Below are 17,776 nucleotides of genomic sequence, written 5' to 3' on the forward strand. Positions count from 1 at the left end.
GTGTCAGTGCTTCACCCCTTTTCACGGCTGAGTAATATTCCTATGTGTGCATATGTGTATACACCACATTTAGTATTCATACGTCAATGGAGAGTCGTTTTCCCCCCCACTTTTCTGCAGTTGTGAGCGTGTGTGTACAGGTTGTTGCATGGACGTACGTTTTCGTTTCTCTTGGATAAATCTGTGCTAGTTTCCAGCAGCTGTCGTAATGAATGATGCAGATGGGGGCCTGAAACAACCAAAGTTTATCCCCCTGCAGTTCTGGAGGCCAGAAGTCCAAGATCAAGGATTCAGCAGGGCTGGTTCCCCAGGCCTCTCTCCTGGGTCTGTCAATGGCCATCCTCTCCCTGTGTCCTCACGTCGTTGTCCCTAATCTCCCCTTTTTATAAGGACACCAGGGATTAGGTATCATGTTGGATTAGGACCCATGCTAATAATCTCATTTTAATTCAGTCACCTCTGTAAAGACCCTGTTTCCAATAAGATCTCATTGACAGGTACTAGAGGTTAGGGCCCCAGGATATCTTATTTTGGGGAGGGGGTGGAGGGCATGACACAATCAGCCAACTATAGACCCTCCGGAGTGGAGTTGCTGGGTCATGTGTATGATGATTCTGAACTTAACCTTTGGAATAAGCATCAGACTGTCCAGAGTGGCTGCCCCAGCCTACATGTCCAGGGCTCTGATTTCCCACGTTCTCTCCATGTCTGTCTTTATTGGTGAATTTCCTCAGTTTGTCTCCACGTCGTCTCTGCCCAGGCCCCGTGCGGTACCAGGCCCTCCAGGCTGTGCCGATCTCACGACCTCTCCTGGAGGGGGCCCCTGAGCAGTCGTGGGGAGCCCGGGCTGGGAGTCCTGCAGGATGTCCCCAGGCTGGGTTTGTGCAGTGTTTTCTTGTGGTTGCACCGGGGCCATGGGTTCCCTGGGGGGAGACGTCAGAAGGGAGGTGCCCTTCTCACCCATCACCCCAGGGGCCCCTGCTGCCGACCTTGACCTGACCTCCTGGCTGCTCTACGGAGGGGAGGGGGGGGGGTTCCTTCCCCTGCACGCTGTCCTCCTGGGAAGTGTCTCTGTGTGCAGCCCTCACACAGGGCGGGCCTGGGGTCTCTCTATCAAGCCACAGCCCAAAAGGCCCGGGGACTGCTGCCGGGCACCAGGTGTGCCGAAAGCCCGGGCCTCCGGGAAGGTGAATGACAACCCCATGCATGACTGAGGGCAGCAGCAGGAAACGGGGGCGGGTGTGTGGGGGTGGCGCAGGAAGGGGCTGGGACCTCACTCAGGGGCCACATCTAACCCGGGGGGGTGCGGGGGGGGCGACACTTGGAGAGCTGGGCCCAAGTGTGGAGGAGGGACCCACAGAGACCCCATCAGAGGCTGAATCGTGGTCCCCAAAAGCTGTCCACATCCTGACTGCCAGCACCCATGAACACGACCTTATTTGGAACCAGGGTGGCCAGCTGCCGCAGGAAGATGGTCCCTCACAGCCTGCAGAGGAGCCGGCCCGCCCGCACCTTGACCTCACACTTCCGGCCCCCAAACTGTGAGAGAAGAAATGTGCGCTGCTTTAGGTCACCCGCTGCGGCTCTTGGTGGCGGCAGCCACGGGAAACTCATTCTGCCTCGGGGAGGTGGGGGCTGGGCGGGCGCTTGCAAAATTCATGACAAGGACGATGTCTGATGTCTCGATACGGAGGGAACGTGAGCCGGGCTGTAAGTGATCCCGAGGCCACCTGTTCACCCGCTGCCCGCCTGTCCTTGGGGTCATGGAGCCGCAGGCACCGGCTGGGTCAGGGCTGCCCGGGGGGTCCCGGCCAGGTGCGGGCACAGGGGGTGCTGCAGGAGCACCCAGGAGCAGAGACCCTAGACCCAGCCTGGCAACCCCTGGGGCTGCCTCGTCTGGAGCCTGTTCTGGGAGAGTCCGTCCCCGCCTTGTCCAGACCTTGGCCTCTGACCCTGGGCAGGTGTGAGGTGGCTCAAAAGGCCAAACCAAGTTCAAGTCCAGAATTAACTACAGGAAAGCAGCCGCTCTCACCTGCGGAGTTTCTGCCCCAGGGGACACTGGGCCACATCTTTGGGACATCTGTGGTCATCACCATGGGGGGCTCCCAGCATCGCGTGGGTGGGGGCAGGGAGGCCGCTCCACACCCCACAGAGCCCGGGACACCCCACAGAGGATGCTCGGAGCCGAGGAGACTGGCCCAGACCCTTTGGTGCCTTTGCATGTTTTCTGGGACAACGGGGACCTGCAGAGGGATGTCAGCTCAGATAAACGAAACGCTCTGGGGTCTCTGCAGTCCTGCTCCCTGGGGGCAGGGGGTATTCTGGTAAGAAGTTAATTCTGGAAGGATCCAGGAGGGGGGAAGGACCGTGCCCCCCCCCCCCAGGCAGGCCATGGGACTCCAGGACAGAGGAGCAGCAGCCCTCGGGTTTCACGGTAGGTAACACATGAGACCCGTGAACCTCGCGGGAGTGACATCAGTGGCATCAATAGTTTATAGCGGGAAACGGACACTCGATCCCGTGTTGTGGCCAGCTGGCTCAGGTGCCTCAGGGCCGCCTGCCGGGGAGGCCCCTGATGACCCACCCGGGGGACAGGATGGGCCCCTTCTCAGTCTGAACACCCCAGCCGGCGTTTGGTGCCATGGTTTTCAGAGAACGCTCCCCTTCCTGGAGTGGAGACGTTATGTCACCAATCTGTTCTCGTTTTGACAGGCCACGGGGTGGAGGCTGCTTGGTGCTCACCCAAAGGGGACGGAGCCAGAGCACTGGCTCCGAATTCCTCTGCATCTCTGCGTGGACATTTCTGCAAAGACGGACAACCAACCAACATGCACGTGAAAAGATGCTCAACCTCATGAGGAAAACGCAAGTCAGACCACAGTGACACGGCACCTCCCGTCCATGAGGGTGGCCACCACCCACACGGCCATCACCACCCACCCACGAGGATGACCACTGTCCACACAGCGGTCACCTCCGGCCCACAAGGGCGGCCAATGTCCCCACGGCAGTTACAAGTGTGGGCCAGGGTGTGGGGAGGCTGGAACCCTTGTCCACAGCTGGTGGGAGATGAAACGGTGCAGCTGCTGTGGATGACAGTGGCCGTTCCTCCAAAGGGTAAAAATAGAGTTACTGTGTGGCCAGCAATCCCATCGTAGGAATTCCACTCCAGGAAAATGAAAACAAGTCCGCATAAATACCGTACACAAGTGTTCACGGGAACGAGGTGAACGGCAGACAAAAGGTGGAGCCAACCCGAGTGTCCATCAAGGGACAGATGTGTCCCTCCACACACGGGAACATCACTCAGCCATGCACGGAAAGGGGTGAAGCTCTGACACTCCCTACCGTGTGGACGGACCCTGAGAACACGATGCTCAGTGAGAGAAGCGAGACACAGAAGGACACACAGGGTGTGATGCCAGTGATGGGAAACGTCCAGAACAGGCAAGTCCACAAAGAGTTAGTGGTGGTCAGGGGCTGGCGAGGGGATGGGGTGACTGCTGATGGGCACGGGGCTTCTTTTTGTTCCCGAGTATTTTGTACGTATTTTTTCTGACTTTAAAATTTATGTATGTTAAATACTCATTCTACACAATTAGACAACCAAACAGAAGAAAACTAAAAATCGTCTGTAACACCTGGCCCCCGGCCCCCAAGTCAACAATAATTGCCTTTAACATCAGAGGTTTTCCCTCCAGAATATTTCCTGGATCTATTTATGCTGTACGGGAAACGTGTACGTGTGTAAACATAGATGTGCAGATATTTACATATCTGTACGTATGTATGTATATATACAATACATATACACCGTATACATATGTGTATATATATGCATATATATACATATGTATATACAAAATTGGGATCACGCTAATATTTTCCAAAACTGGCCTAAAAATTACTAAGTGTCATTGTAGCAAGTTCACACAACCCTGGAAGAATAAAAAATAAGCGTGCAAAGCTCTTCTTCTCTCCTGGTCCTGGCAGATTCCTGCTGCTCCAAGCCCACGCTGCTCACTTCCAGGCATTTTCCACATCCCAGGATCTGAGGGAATCATACGATCGTTTTTCTATTTTATAAGGTGGCACCATGTTCCTGGCTGGTAGGCAGTCTCTCTCCTGTGGTTTTTAAATGGTCCTCAAGTCTTTTGTATCCATTTCTCATTGATACATTTAAAAACCAGCTCAGGGAGGGGGTCTCCCAAGCTTAGGCAGGAAAACATTTAAAAATAGAGTTGCAGGGGACACGGGTTCGTGTCCCGGTCCGGGAAGATCCCACATGTCGCGGAGCGGCTGGGCCCTTGAGCCATGGCCGCTGGGCCTGCACGTCTGGAGCCTGTGCTCCGCAACGGGACAGGCCACAACAGTGAGAGGCCTGCTACTGCAAAAAAAAATAAAATAAAAAATAAAAATAGAGTTGATGCAGAGAGGGAAACAAATATCCCAGGAATCTGGAGGTAAAACTGTTAACTGTTGTTACATGGAGCAGGTTTTTTTTTTTTGCGGTATGTGGGCCTCTCACTGCTGTGGTCTCTCCCACTGTGGAGCACAGGACCAGCAGCTCTGCGGCATGGGGGATCTTCCCAGACCGGGGCATGAACCCGTGTCCCCTGCATCGGCAGGCAGACTCCCAACCACTGAGCCACGAGGGAAGCCCGTGGAGCAGCTTTTTAAATTCTTACTTGGTACTTTTATTCTGTTAACCAAGGAGAGAGATATGTCTCCTTGTTAAGATGGTTCCCCTTCATTTTCCTTTCCACTTATTTGATATCCTGAAACTTTCCGGATGATACTAACATGTCTTCTGAAACATCGTTTTTGTTGTTTTAATGGTGGTAAAAGAGACAGAACATGAAATTCACCATCTTAACCATCGTTAAGCGCACAGTTCAGTGGTACTAAGCATATTCACATTGTCGGGCAGCCATCCCCACCATCCATCCCCAGAACTTTCCGGAAACATCACCTTTTTTTTTTGCCGCACCCTGTGGCTTGCAGGATCCCCGTTCCCCGACCAGGGATAGAACCCAGGCCATGGCACTGAAAGTGCCGAATCCTAACCACTAGGCTGCCAGGGAATTCCCTGGAAACATCATCTTTAACTAGAGCTGGATCATGGTTGAGATGCCGAACGACCTTGGCCAGCCCCTGCCGAGGCCACGCCCCTCACGTCCTTCCCTGGCCCCTCACGTGGGGGGCTGAGCTGGTTACTCTGAACTCACTCGGGACTTGCGGGTGGGCCCAGGTCTGCGCACTCTGGCTCTGTGCTCCCCAGTCCCCCAGCCCTGCTGACCTGGGACCTGCTGCCTGCCACGCGGTCCTCAGCAGCACCCTGCAGCCAGCCCGCTGCCCCTGGGCCTTCCTATCAGAGCATCAGAGCTGGACAAACAACCAGAAAAACCCAGAAGGCCTGGGGTGATCACCTTTCCTTCCCTACGATCCAACATTCTTAGCTTTTTTTTTTTTTTAAAGAAATTCACATTTTGCAACCCACCCCCACCCCGAGCCTCTCTGTGGAGCCAACAGGGTTTAAATTCCCGCCCATTATCCTGGAGGAACATTCTAGAAGCAGTTGGGCCAAGGAAAGCCCCACCAGCTTCCATCACCCCTGTTTTCTTGGCGATTTCCTTTTTGCTGAAGATAGAATAGGTCCCAATAATAAAAACAAACGTACCGAGAGGCTTGTATTTATCTCCAAAGCACGGCCTCTGGACTCCGGAATGTTCTTGTGTCATTTCCAGATATTGTATAGGGTTCCGGCAGAGACACGGGGACACAGCCGGGACAGACCAGGCCAAGGCTCTAATAGAAACACAGCTTTTAAATCCCTGTATGCCACTGACAACCTGCGAAGTTCACGGTTATTTCTCCCTGTGAAAATTTGTCTCTGGAACCTTCCACGGGGGTTCTCCTACACCCCAGACCTGGAAGAATTCAAACCACCAAGGACTCCCCGCCCAGACCCCCAGGTCCCCTTACAGGGAGGCCGGCGGGATCACAGAGATCTTGACCCCAGACAAGGAAGGAAAAGTCCTTTGGTTCCCCAGCACTGTCTTTGATAATTTTCCCCTTTTTACTTCCGGTTGAGGAGTGAGGTATTAAGCCAAAAAATGACAGAAAACCAGGGGGAGGGTTTACGGCAGTTTTAATTGCTTTTCCAAGGTTGTTAATAATTGTCTTGGTTGCCTCGTGGAGCGCAGAGGCTGGGGGGAGCCGGGGTGGGCCGGGGGTGGCCTCCATCCCTCAGCGGGTCCTGGACTGGAGGCTGCAGGCCCAGGGCCCCACCCGCGAGGGGGAATGGCCGCATTCCTAGCATTCCTTCTCTCCTTCCCACATTGTTTGTTTGTTTGTTTTAAATTAGAAGCCGCCAGGAACTCCTTTTGCCTTTTGGATTCTGCTGTCCTAGAACCACCGCCTGGCCGAGCCACAGAACCTTCTAGCGCCCTCCCAGGCCCACCCCCCCAGAGACACCCACGCTGTGGGTTATCCTGCATCTCAGTGTGCGCGGGGACCCGCAGGACCACGGAGCAGGCTGCCTCCCCCGCCCGCCCCGATCTCCCCGTCAGGACCTCAGCGCTCCAGCCTGGACTGCTCTGCCGCCTCCCCCCACCCGTTACGCCCCCCACGTGGCTGTGGGCGGGAGGAGGATGGAAAGGAGATTCTGCCGCTTGCAGAGCAGGCTGGGTCACGGAGGACACCAAGGCCTGGACAAAGGGAGGGGGCAGAATTTCAGACGCCAGGTAGTCAGCTGACATCCAGCTTGCCGGCGAGGAAACCGAGGCAGGGGTTACCACCTTCAGTCCGGCGGCCCCTGCAGCCCCTCCACTGAGTCCAGGCTCTATCCCCAGCACCCAGTGGGCACCTAAAGAGGGCCAGGCTGACGGCGGTGGGGCCGTGGGGCCGGCGGGCAGTTTGGGGAGCTGTTTCACTGCCCTGAGCCTCAGTGGTGTCACCTCTAAAACGCGGGCAAGGTTCGCCCCTCGTGGGGCTGCGGTGCTCTTGTCTGCAGACCCCGGCCCGTGCAGTGAGCAGAAGCCCCGCCTGTGTGACCCTGACCTCCTGACCTCCTCTTGGAAGGAACAGTAAGACCAAACCGGATAACACCTGTCAGGCCTCAGGGGGCTCCGGCCCTCAGGTGGGACACCAGCAGAGTCAGCGACTGCTGTTGTAGAAATGGGATTGTTTCCACGAAATTGGAGAATCCTGGGCAGGTTCACGCGCACAGCAGGTGCTCATGCTTGGGGCCTTTATTATTGCCCCGAGCCTATCACCTCTGCCCAGCACAGGGCGGGCACACAGCCAACGGAACTCTGACACTGAACAAAGGAAACCTCATTTACAGTGGAGGTTTCCCTACCCCTACCCCTCACCCCCACCCCTGCAGACTCCAAACATGAGGAAGGTTATTGCTTCTCACCAGCAGGAGAAGGAGGCATTTCTCCCCGCACGGCAACAGCCCAGCCCAGCCAGCCACAGACTTCACAGCCCAGCCAATGAAAGACCATCACAACTCAGCCAATGAGAGACCACCATAGCCCAGCCAATGAGAGACCACCACAACTCAGCCAATGAAAAGCCACCACACTCCCAGCTCCGAGTTTCCTCCAATGGGCTCTTTGTTTACAACAGCCCCTCACAACTCCCTAGTCTCTATAAAAGTTTCCTTAGGTTTGTTCTACAGACTAGCCTGTGCCTTCCTGGATCGTGTATCCAGAATTGTACCTGTTTGCCGTTCCCGAATAAACCCGTTTTGCTGTTAAGATATCTGGTTGTTTTAGATTTAAGGTCAAGTTTATGATCATGGAGATCCCATCTGGGAGTAAAGTTGTTTTGAGCATTTTTAGTCTTTTTTTTTTTTTTTTTTTTTTGCCACTCCGTGCTTCTTGTGGAATCCTAGTTCCCTGACTAGGGATCAAACCCAGGCCGTGGCAGTGAAAGCTAACCTAACTACAGGACCTGGCGGTCCTAACACTGGACCGCCAGGGAATTCCCAGAATTGACCATTTTTAAGTGCACAATTCAGTGGCAGTACATTTGCAATGCTGTACAATCATTACCTCTAATTCCAAAACATTCCATCTCCCCAAAAGGAACCTGGTCCCCATCAGCAGTCTCTCTCTCCCCCCTCCCCAGCCCCTGACAACCACCAACCCACTCTCTGTGGATTGGCGTGTTCTGGACGTTTCCCATCAGTGGAATCACACCCTGTGTATCCTGTCTCTGGCTTCTCTCACTGAGCATCGTGTTCTCAGGGTCCATCCATGTGGGAAGGGGTGTCAGGGTTTCACCCCTTTACATGGCTGAGGGACGCTCCTGTGTGTGGAGGGACCACATTCGTGAACCTGTCCATCCATCGATGGACACTTGGGTTGTTTTCACTTTGGGGCTGCTGTGAACAGTTGTGAACACATCTTTGTTGGAACACCTGTTTTCAGTCATTTGGGGGAAAGGCCTGGGACTGGCGTTACTGGAATGGACGGTAACTTATGTCTTACTTCGGAGGAAGTGTTTTCCACAGCGGCTGCCCCGCTTTACTTCCTTCCCACCGGTGAGCAGGATTCTTCATCTTGTGGACAGAACATGAGCCCCGGGGCTCAAAACAGCAGACGCTGGCTTCTCCCGGTGGCCCCCGAGGCTGCGCTGGGGTGGCGTCAGGACATGGGAAGGTACGTGTCAGACCACATGGGAGTTTCCATCATTTGAGGGCTGTGTGCACAGGAGGGAAATTGGGAAATTTGGACAAGTTCAGGCAGCCCGACGGTGCGTTACCACCTTGGACTCCGTGGGCCAGAAAAACCTGCTGGGGACGTTTGGTGCCCCACTTTCCCGAGTCTGGAGGCTCCCGTCCCCGAGAAGCAAGGATTCGGGGGGCAGTAGCTGTCCACTGTGGCTGCCCCACTGGCTGCTCCCCAGCATCTTCTGCCTGGAGCAGGGGAAGATGAAGGGGGAGCGGGGAGAGGGAGGGGAGGGGGGAGGGGAGGCCCGTGCCGGCAACCCCCTTTGCGACCTCCCTCCAGGCCTCATGAAGCTGGGGAGACTGAGGCTCAGGGAAGTCTCTGAGGTCACTCAGCTTGGTGGGACTTGGAGCGGGCTCTGCCTAGCCCCTGCCTCCAGCCGGCCCCAGGCTCAGCTCCGGGACCAGCAGGGGCAGTAGGCCATCGTCTCCGCCCTCACGCGGTTGCTGGTGGCGGTGGACATCGGTCCAGAGCTCCAGAATTCAATGAGACCCTTGCATCGAGTGGCCTGAGCTCTGAAGAGGTAAAAGCAGGTAATGCCATCCACACAGAAACTTGCACACCGGTGTTTATAGCAGCTTCGTCCATAACTGCCCAGACAGAAAGCAACAAACATGCCGTCCAGCAGGTGGATGGATGGATAAACGCTGGACGTCCAGACGATGGAATGTGACTTGGCGCTAAGAAGAAATGAGCTATGAAGCCACGAAAAGACTCGGAGGAACCTTAAACGCACACGACTAAGTAGAAGAAGCCAGTCTGAAAAGGCTACACACACACACTGTGATTCCAACTCTGGGACGTTCCGGAAAAGACAGGATTCTGGAGCCGGGAGAAGGATCAGTGGTGCGGGGCTTGGGGGGAGGAGGAATGGATAGGTGGGGACCAGAGGGGTTTAGGGCAGTGAAACGACGCCGTGTGATGCCGTAATGGTGGATATGGGTCAGTGTACATTTGTCCAAACCCACAGAACATCCAACACCAAGAGTGAACCTGAGTGTCATTACAGCCTTTAATAATAAAGTATTGATAATGCTCATGGATTGAAACTTTTGTAGCACACCAACACCAGACGTTCATGGCCAGGGAGGAAACAGCAGGGAAACGAGGGGGAGGCTGTGCACGCAGGAACTCTCTGCAATTTCTGCTCAATTTTTCTGTAAACCTAAACCTGCTCAAAAACCAAAATCTAGTGTTTAAAAAGGGACGGATGCTTGTAAGGGCAGAGCAAGGGAGGTCCAGATGCGACAACAAAATAAAAAACAACCTTTTTTTTAAAAAAAAAAATGGGCAGAGGATCTGAATAGACATTTTTCCAACAGGTACATGAAAAGATGCCCAAGATCGCTAATCATCAGATAAATGCAAACCAAAACCACAGTGAGATATCACCTCCCACCACTCAGAACGGCCATCATGAAAAAGACAACAAATAATAAGTGTTGGTGAGGATGTGAAAAAAGGGAGCCCTTGTGCACTGTCAGTGGGCATGTAAACTAGTGCAGCTACTGTGGAAAACAGCATGGAGTTTCCTCAAAAAATTAAAAATAGAATTATCGTATCATCCTGCAATTCTACTGCTGGGTTTTTATCTGAAGAAAACAAAAACACTAATTCAAAAAGATATGCGCACCCCCGTGTTCACTGCAGCATTAGTTACAATAGCCAAGACATGGAAACAACCTAAGTGTCCGTCGATGGATGAATGCATAAAGAAGACGTGGTACCTATATATACAATGAAATATTATTCAACCTTAAAAAAGAAGGAAATCCTGCCATTTGTGACAACGTGGATGGACACAGAGGCCATTATACTAGGAGACAGAGGTCAGATGGAGAAGGACATATGGCGTGATCTCACTTAAATGTGTACTCAAAAACAAATCAAGCTCATGGAAGCAGAGAGCAGAACGGTGGTTACCAGGGGCTGGGGGGTGTGGGTGGTGGGCAGTGGGGAGATGCTCCTCAAAGGGAAGAAGCTTTCAGTCATAAGATGAATAGGTCCTGGGGGTCTGAAGTGCAGCACGGTGATGATAGTTAATAATATTGCATTGGTACTTGACAGCTGCTAAGAAAGCAGATCGTAAAAATGTTCTCATCACAAAAGCACAGGTACCCACTTGAGGCGATGGCTGTGTTAATTAGCTTGATCGGGGTCATCGTTTCACAATGTAAACATATATCAAACCATCACATGCTGCACGTTAAATGTACACAATTTTTATTTGCCAATCATACCTCAGTGAAGCTGAGGGGAGAAAGTGTTTGCTCCTAGAGACATGGCTTGATGGAATTACGTGAAATGATGAGCTGGGACAGGCTTTTAGAAAAAAATATACCCTGCTGTATTGTATAAATTAATTTGTGCAAAAAACTAGTAAAGATATTTTTAAATTATGCAGAGAAAGATTAATTATACAATTATACAATTCAATGCTTTCTTGCATATTCAGAGTTGTGGGACCATCACCTCCATCCAATTCCAGAACATTCCATCACCCTAAAAAAAAAGCCCCATCCCCATCAGCAGTCACCCCTTCCCCCTCCCCAGCCCCTGACAGCCAGGAACCCACTCTCTGTCTGTGGATTTGCCTGTTCTGGACGTTTCCCATCAATGGAATCACACCCTGTGTGTCCTTCTGTGCCTGGCTTCTCTCACTGAGCATCGTGGTCTCAGGGTCCGTCCACGCTGTAGCGGGTGTCAGGGCTTCCCTCCTTTTCGTGGCTGAGCGATGTTCCCTTGTGTGGAGGGACCACGTCGCAATCACCCGTCGTTGGTGGATGGGCATCTGGGTGCGTCCGCCTCTTCCCGTAGTGCTCCGGATGTGGGTGAATTTGTGTGGACTCATGCTTTCACTTTATTTCCACCCAGGAGGGAGACTTCCGGGTCACATGGAAATTCCACATTTGACCTTTTTTAAAAATAAATTTATTTATTTATTTATTTATGGCTGTGTCGGGTGTTTGTTGCTGCGCGCGGGCTTTCTCTAGTTGCAGCGAGCAGGGGCTACTCTTTGTTGTGGTGGGCTGGCTTCTTATGGTGGTGGCCTCTCGTTGCGGAGCACGGGCCTAGGCGCACTGGCTTCAGTAGTTGTGGCATGTGGGCTCAGTAGTTGTGGCTCGCGGGCTCCAGAGCGCAGGCCCAGCAGCCATGGTGCATGGGTTTAGTTGCTGCGCGGCATGTGGGATCCTCCCGGACCAGGGCTTGAACCGGTGTCCCCTGCATTGGCAGGCGGACTCCCAACCACTGCGCCACTAGGGAAGCCCCTCACATCTGACCTTTTGAGGAACAGCTGGCCAGCAGTTTTAACGTCCAAGGCCCGTTCAGGGCTGGGAGGGGGTGAGGCGGAGCCTCCTCGCTGCTCCCTGGGGTGGAATCTTCATCCTGGCAACGACTTATTGATAAGAGCAGCTCGGTGAAGCCAGGAGAACTTTCCATGGGTTCCCATTATAAATAGGGCTGGTGTGCCGGCCGGCCACCCTCTCCCGAGGCTCAGAACCAGGTATCCCGCTCAGACCAGCCACCTGGGTGTGGTCAGGGCCACTTTGGTCCTCAGCCCCCAGCCTCCCCAGCACTAGTCCCTCTGAGGGGCTGGAGTCAGCCACCGGCCTCTGGACAGATGCCCTGTGGGATGCTGCCCACCTGCTCCCACCCCCCACGCTCCTTCGGGCCCCCCGCTGTCCAGCTCTTCCCTCTTTCCTTGTCCTGAACCGTCCGTCCCCAAGCTCAGGGCGGGGCCTCCATCCTGGCAGGGCGTCCCTCACTGGAGCCCCCAGCAGAGCCCTGTCCCTCCCAGCCCCGAGCCCCTGGGGGCTGCGGGCATCCGGGTCCCCCTGGGTCTCCTCCCGGCCTGGGGGACCTGTCCTGTCTGCCTTCCAGGGAGGTTTATAAAGACCAGCGCCCACGGTCAGAGTGTCTGTTCTCTCAGGTCACTCTACCTCCATTCCCCTGTGCCCACCTGGTCCATTCCCTCCTGGCTCCTCAGCAGCGGACGTGGGACCCCAGCGCAGCTCCGCCCCGTCCATTTCACAGGCAGACACACTGAGGCCACGGGGGCTGGGGGCGGGATGCTCCTGGGGGGCTGCGTCTGCGGGGAGGGGTCAGGCAGACTGGGGGACGCCCCCCCCCGGGGAGACCTTTCCACAACACTCTTAGGCAGCAGCCACGGGGTCTGTGGGGCGACTGGGCAGCCCTGGGGGAGAGGGCAGGGACACGGAGTGGATGCCCCGTGCTCGGGGATGGGGGCGGCATTGAGGCCATGAGGCCGGGGGCGCCCGCAGGAACCCATTGAACGCTCGGTGGCCGCTGGCCAGGGGGACCGAGGCCCTGCGGCGACTCTTGCCCACCGGTGACTCTACCACCGTCCAAGGGGCCAGACTGTCACCCACATCCCTACACGGACAGTCTCGTGAGGATTCAGCGCCCTAGGGCGCCCGCTCCCCCTCCTCGGTTTCCCCGGCGCGTCCCCGGGAAGGGCAGGTGGAGGTCCGGTTCCAGCAGGGCTCTGAGCCCCAAGGCAGCCAGCGGAGCCACCAGAACCAAAGCAGGTCATAGCTGCAGGTGTGTTACGTCCATCCAAACCCTCGCATGTGTACGATGCGTAATTACTTCTCGAAGGATCCCGAGGTCCGCGGTGGGTCCTGGGGATGAGGGCCCCGAGGCGGGCGGGGGATGGGAGACACTGCAGATTCTGGGCTGGTTGAGCCACGTGTGTGGCAGTTTTATCCTATGACGCATTGCAAAATCCCGATTCTAAGCACAGGGACCTATATTCAATACCTTGTAATAACCTAAATGGAAAGTAATCTGGAAAAAAATATATATATATATAACTGAATGACTTTGCTGTACACTTGAAACTAACACAGTATTGTCAATCAACTAAACTTCCAAAAAAAAAAAGTCCTGATTCTGCTCTGCTCTTGTGACCACGATGTCACGGGCAGGCCCATGGGAACATCGCAGGGCCGCTTCCAATGTGGGCGCCCAGCTGAAGTCACTCATACCCGACAAAGCAGCTTAAAAATACATATAAGAAAAAAAAAATACATATAAGAACTCCAAATAAAAAAGAGAGAGAGAGGGAGAGAAATGAAAGAAAAGGAGGGAAAACCGGTGCCCTGCCCTGAAAAACAGGTGTGGGGATGTGTCTGGCTGGGAAGCACCTGGGCTGGGGCTGGGGCTGGGGCTTGGGGTGGGGCCTGGACCGCCCTCCCAGGCTTTCTACGCCTGCGGAGTTGACCTGACACTAACACAACCTTGTAAATCAACTCTACTCCAATATAAAATTAAAATTTAAATTTAAAAAATACTAATTGAGATAAAATTCACATAAAATTGTACATTTAAAATGTACTATTCAGCAGCATTTAGTGCATTCACACTGTTGTATAACCATCACTTCTGATTCCAGAACATTCCATCACCCCAAAAAGAAGTCCCATCCTCATCTGCAGTCACTCCCCCTCCCCCTCCCCAGCCCCTGACAACCATGAGTCCACTCTCTCTCTCTCTCTGTGGATTTGCCTGTTCTGAACGTTTCACGTAAATGGAATCACACACTATGTGGGCTTTGGTGTCCGGCTTCCCTCACCGAGCATCGTGTTCTCAGGGTCCACCCACGTTGTAGCCAGTGCCAGGGCGTCACACCTTTTCGTGGCTGAGTGATGTTCCCATGTGTGGAGGGACCACATTGTTTATCCGCCACCTGTGGATGGATATTTGGTTGGTTTCCACCTTTCGGCTGTTGTGAATGGTGCTGCTGTGAACGTATGTGTACAAGTTTTTCTCTGAATACCTATTTTCAATTATTTGGGGTATATATATCCAGGAGCAGACTTTCCAGACCCCAAATGTTTAATGCCCAGAAAGGCAGGGCGCCTGTCACTCAGTGCCTCCTGGCTGCCCACTCTGGCTCCTCCCAGCAACCCCCCCAGGGGAGGAGCAAAGAGGACCCAGCGCTGGACATGGAGACCCCGTGTGGGGGATGGGCCCCAGCAGCAGCGTCCAGCTCAGGCCAGGTGACCGAGGTCCTCCGCAACCCCTGCGTGTGGCCACGTCCTCACTCCACACCATGTAGTTACATGACTGACCTATGAGGGTGGCCAGCCGGAGTGGACGAGACATAAACAGTGGCCTCTCCGTCCCCAGCCTCTTCTATTTGCCTTGGCAGGAAATGAGGTTTTGTAACTTGAAATTGAGGGTTTCATGCCAAACCTGCAAATCTGCTCAGAAATACCCTCATGTGGGCCAAGAGGTGTGTCTTCTGGAAACATCCCTCCCAAAGCAAGGGCAGAAGCGGAGAGCTGGGGCTGCTGCCCCAGGTGACCCAGGACGAGTCAGGGTGCTTCTGGGAACCTCCGTCTCTTCATCTGTGAATGAAGCCGATCTCATTCCCTCTGCCCTCTGCGTGGAAAAGCTAATGCGACTGTTGGTAAACTCTCTCCCCCGTGACTCATGAGCTGAGCCTCCTTGCATATAAAATTTATTTCTAATTAAAACATTGTCTTTTATTTTAAACAAGTGAGTCTGTCCAATTACACCATTAGGAGAGTCAAAAGGCAAAGTGCAGAGTGGGGGAAGATGCTTGCAGTGTATAATCCAGCGAAAGACTAGGGTCTACAATACGTAAAGAACTCTTGCAAATCAATGACAAAAAGCAAACTACCCAACTGAAGAAAAATGGGCCAAAGACCTCAAAGGTCAGGTCCTGAAGGACACCCCAATGGCCAACGAGCTTGAACCCCATGTGGCCTGCCTGCAGCGTAAGACCTCAGTGAGGGGCCACCTCAGTGAGGGGCCACCATGAGAACCACTGGAACCAAAAATACGGACAATGCTGAGTGTTGGCCTGGACCAAGAGCAATAGGAACTTCCTGATACCTCCGACAGGAAGCTGAGAGGGGGCAGCCGCTTTTGGAAAAGCTCTGGAAGCGTCTTCTTTTAATTGAGATGTAATCACATACCATAAAATTCATTATTTTAAAGTGGACCATCCAGGGATGTGTAGTACGTTCTGTAGAGTTGTGCGACCGTCACCACGGTCTGAGTCCTGAGCACTTTCATCACCTCAGAAGGAAGCCCCGTCCCCATTAGGGGTCACCCCACCCCCTCTCCTGCAGCCCCTGGTGACCGCTATTTACTTTCTTCCTCTGTGAATCTGCCTTTTCTAAGGACTTCATATAAATTGACTCATAATATTTGTCCTTCTGTGTCTCGTTTCTTTCACTCAACATTATGTTTTCAAGGTTCACCCACACTGTAGCAAGAATCAGTGTTTCAATTTTCAATGGCCAAATAACATTCCATCGTACAGATGGACCACAGTGTGTGTATCCAGTCGTCAGCTGATGGACTTCCATTGTACAGATGGACCACAGTGTGTGTATCCAGTCGTCAGCTGATGGACTTCCATTGTACAGATGGACCACAGTGTGTGTATCCAGTCATCAGCTGATGGACTTCCATTGTACAGATGGACCACAGTGTGTGTATCCAGTCATCAGCTGATGGATATCTGAGCTGTGTCCACTCTGTTGTGCACTGTGCTGCTGTGAACATGTGTGTACAAGGGTTTGTCTACATACCTGTTCCAGTTCTTTGGGGCACGTACCCAGGAGTGGAAGTGCTGGACCACATGATCATTTTTTTAAGAATGTCCAGACTGTTTTCCTCTTGTCACATTTTACAGATGAGGAAACTGCAACTCAGAGAAGCTAAGCTACAAGCCACACAGCCGGGACCCAGACTCCTCCCTTGCCAACTCTCCTCCTCTCCATACTAATTCCTGCCTCATCCACGAGATACTAGACATGGGGCAGGCTGATGGCGTGGCCCAGATGTGGAGCCTGAGGGTGAGAGAAGAGACCAGGCCTGGGGACCCACAGTCAGCCTGTGGGGCAGGAAGAGTCCTCACCAGCTCCAGGCCACCTCTTGAGCCACTCACCTCCCCAGCTGGGTGCTTCGTTTTATAAGCTCCCAGTTGGCTTCCCTGGTGGTGCAGCGGTTAAGAATCTGTCAGCCAATGCAGGGGACACGGGTTCAATCCCTGGTCTGGGAAGATCCAACATGTCATGGAGCAGCTAAGCCCGTGCGTCACAACTACTGAGCCCGTGTGCTGCAACTACTGAAGCCCGTGCTCTGCAACAAAGAGAAGCCACAGCAACGAGAAGCCCGCTCACCGCAACAAAGAGTAGCCCCCGCTCGCCACAACTGGAGAAAGCCCACATGCAACAACAAAGACCCAACGCGGCCAAAAATAAATTAAAAAAAAATAAATTTATTAAAAAAAAGAAGAAGCTCCCAGTGGAGAAATCAGACGCTTGTCCATGGCTGGTGGGATGTAAAATGGTGCAACAGCTGTGGAAAATAGGCAGCGGTTCCTCAAAAAGTTAAACATAAAATTACTGTACGATCCAGCAATTCCACTCCTAGGTATATGCCCAAATGTATACATACATACACACACACAAAACTACACGCATGTTCATAGGAGAACGATTCATAACAGTCAGAGTGGAAACAACCCAAATGTCCATCAACAGTTGATGGATACACAAATGTGGTCCCTCCACACACAGGAACATCACTCAGCCATGAAAAGGAGAAAAGCACTGACACTCGCTACAACGTGGACAGGCCTTGAGAACACGATGCTCAGTGTGAGAAACCAGACGGAGAAGGACACAGTGTGTGATTCCATTGATGGGAAACGTCCAGAACAGGCAGATCCACAGACACAGAGTGGGTTCAGGGTTGTCAGGGGCTGGCGGAAGGGGTGGGTGTGAGTGCTGATGGGGACGGGGGCTCCTTTTGGGGTGATGGAATGTTCTGGAATTAGATAGAGGTGGTGGTTATGCAACCTTGTGAACGCACTAAAAAAACACTGAATTGTATATTTAAGGTGGTGAGTGGTTAGTTTTACGTTATGTGAATTTTACCTCAATTTTTAAACAATGGGGACAGTGAAAGCGCTTTGCTGATAATGGTCAGGACCCCGCGAGCCGGGGCTTGTACACTGAGAAGCACGGTGT

This window comes from Lagenorhynchus albirostris, chromosome 3 (assembly GCF_949774975.1).
Source record: "Lagenorhynchus albirostris chromosome 3, mLagAlb1.1, whole genome shotgun sequence".
Lineage (NCBI taxonomy): Eukaryota > Metazoa > Chordata > Mammalia > Artiodactyla > Delphinidae > Lagenorhynchus > Lagenorhynchus albirostris.